Source organism: Triticum aestivum, chromosome 6D (genome assembly GCF_018294505.1).
Source record: "Triticum aestivum cultivar Chinese Spring chromosome 6D, IWGSC CS RefSeq v2.1, whole genome shotgun sequence".
Taxonomy (NCBI): domain Eukaryota; kingdom Viridiplantae; phylum Streptophyta; class Magnoliopsida; order Poales; family Poaceae; genus Triticum; species Triticum aestivum.
The window spans coordinates 431,315,194-431,318,159 of record NC_057811.1 but is presented as its reverse complement, the minus strand read 5'-3'; positions in this window follow the sequence as shown (position 1 = coordinate 431,318,159).

Genomic DNA, 2,966 nt, shown 5'->3' with positions numbered 1-2,966 from the left:
ATTTGATATGCAAGCTCAAGAAGAGGGTCACCTAAGCAGCAAAATTTTGCAATAAATAAAGCACTAGAACGAAAACTAATTGGACCATTGGAGGAGTCACATATCGAAGAAAAATCCCCCAAAGCAGTTTTGTGAGTGGAGCTTTGAGCAAGGAGATCGAAAATCACAGCAAAACGAGCTAGAACACGAGTTTGAGCTGTGTGGTGATTTTTTCTGGAGGAAGACTAAGTGTGTGGGTGCAGGAATAAGTGGAGGGGGCCACGTGGGGCCCACGAGGCAGGTGGCGCGCCCAGGGGGTGGGCGCGCCCTGGACCCTCGTGGCCAGGTGGTGGCTCCCCCTGGTGTGTTCTTAGTGCCAGATATTCTTAAATATTCTACAAAAAATCATATTTCATTTTCGGTACATTTGGAGAACTTCTATTTTCGGGGTATTTTTTATCGCACGGATAATTCAAAAAGCTGACATAAAATACTATTTTTGCATTATTTAATCTAAATAACAGAAAGTAAAAGGGGGGTATAGAAAGTTGTGCTTTCTAACTTCATCCATCTCTTGCTCATCAAAAGGAATCCACAAACAAGGTTGATCAAGTCTTGTTAACAAACTCATTCCGAATCGCATGAAACCGGAGATTTTTGAATAGCACTAGGTTACCTCAACGGGGATATGCACATCCCCAACAATAAGAATATCATATTTCTTCTTGACAGTAAGAAGGGTAAATTCAAACCCTCCAATAATAATTGTTGAAGTTTTTCCAATAGAATTTATATTATGGACTTGAGGTTGTTTCCTCGAAAATTGTACCGTATGCTCATTACCATTAACATGAAAAGTGGCATTGCCTTTGTTGCAATCAATAACAGCCCCTGTAGTATTCAAAAAGGGTCTACCAAGGATAATCGACATACTATCGTCCTCGGGAATATCAAGAATAACAAAGTCCGTTAAAATAGTAATGTTTGCAACCACAACAGGCACATCCTCACAAATACCGACAGGTATAGCGGTTGATTTATCGGCCATTTGCAAAGATATTTCAGTAGGTGTCAACTTATTCAAATCAAGTCTACGATATAAAGAGAGAGGCATAACACTAACACCGGCTCCAAGATCACATAAAGCAGTTTTAACATAGTTTCTTTTAATGGAGCATGGTATAGTTGGTACTCCCGGATCTCCAAGTTTCTTAGGTATTCCACCTTTAAAAGTGTAATTAAAAAGCATGGTGGAAATTACAGCTTCCGGTATCTTTCTTTTATTTGTAACAATATCTTTCATATACTTAGCATAAGGATTCATTTTAAGCATATTAGTCAAACGCATACGCAAAAAGATAGGTCTAATCATTTCAGCAAAGCGCTCAAAATCCTCATCATCCTTTTTCTTGGATGGTTTAGGAGGAAAAGGCATGGGTTTCTGAACCCATGGTTCTCTTTCTTTACCGTGCTTCCTAGCAATGAAGTCTCTCTTATCATAACGTTGATTCTTTGATTGTGGGTTATCAAGATCAATAGCAGGTTTAATCTCTACATCATTTTTATTGCTAGGTTGAGCATCAACATGAACATCATCATTAATATTATCACTAGGTTCATGTTCATCACCAGATTGTGTTTCAGCATCAGAAATAGAAATATCATTGGGATTCTTAGTGTAACATCCCAAATTTTCAATTTGGAATGTTATACATTAGATCATCATGCATATCATATTTTATTGCATTTTTATTTGCGATCCTAGAAATTTCACGCAACTCAAGGACCCACGGTGAGAGTTGGGGATTTCGTTATTTTTATATTTGGGTTTTCTCAAATTTTGAAAATAGGATCATTTGTTTTAATTATTTTTCTCTCCAAAAATATTTCATATCAAAATATATGAGAGGGGATAAAATGACTTCTCCACAAATAATGAAATATTAGAGGAAAAATATTAAAAACAAATATTTGATTTTATTTGATTTTATTCGAATTAGGAAAATATGCGTTTTTCAAAATTGCATTTTAGGCCCAAATAAATGTTCATCCTGTCCGGCTTATTTTTGGAGGACGGGGAAAATTTATTTTGGGATTTTTGGAGTCCGTTTAGTATTTCTTTTCTTACTTTTTCTGCACATCCGAATTATTTTTTTTAAGAAAAAAAAGTCAACCGCCTTACGGGCTGTGTCCGACCCGAACACCTCAGCCCGGCCGGCCTTTAAAGCCGCGGCCCGAGCCCCGCCTCAGCCCAAGTCGCCGCCGCCCCGAAACCCTAGCCGCCGTCCCCGCCCGCCGCCCGCTGCTCGCGTCGCCCCGCCGGAGCCCCGCCGCCTCTCGCCCGACGCCGCCACCCACCGGAGCCGCTCGCCGCCGCCGCCGTCACGCGAACCGAGGTAGCCACCAGTTTTTCTCGAAAAACCGTTCGGTTTTATTTCGAAACCGAGATGCGTTTTTTTATATTAGATCGGTTTATTTTTTTCCCGGTTTAGTTAAATAGGGAACGCCCGTTCGTTCGTTCGTTTTAACGAACGGTTTTCGTTTTTTTACAGACAGCGAATGTTCGATCGTTAGCTTGTTCGTCAGTTTTTCTTTTTCTCGGATTTTCCGCGATTATTACTGATCGCGATTTCCGATCTGTTTTTCGTTTTAGTATAACTTTTCGCTCGTTTATCGGAATCAGGCGATTCAAGTGCCTAGAGTTTCGTCTCGAAATTCTCTTTCCATTTAACCAACTCCAATAAGTTTTTTCTACTGTAAAATTTGACTTAGATCCAGATTAGTAAACGAAGCTTGTTTCTTTCGCCGTTTGACCTTCGTTGCTTCGTTTGAATTGATTCTTTTTGCAAACCGGAGTTCTTAAGTTGAACTTTCTGGTTAGATCTCTTATTTTGAGTCTTATTCGTGCACCCTTGCTTGATTTCTTATGTATGTATTGTTTGTTTGCGATAGAGTACCCGGAGTGCGAAGCGTGCTACTACGAGTCT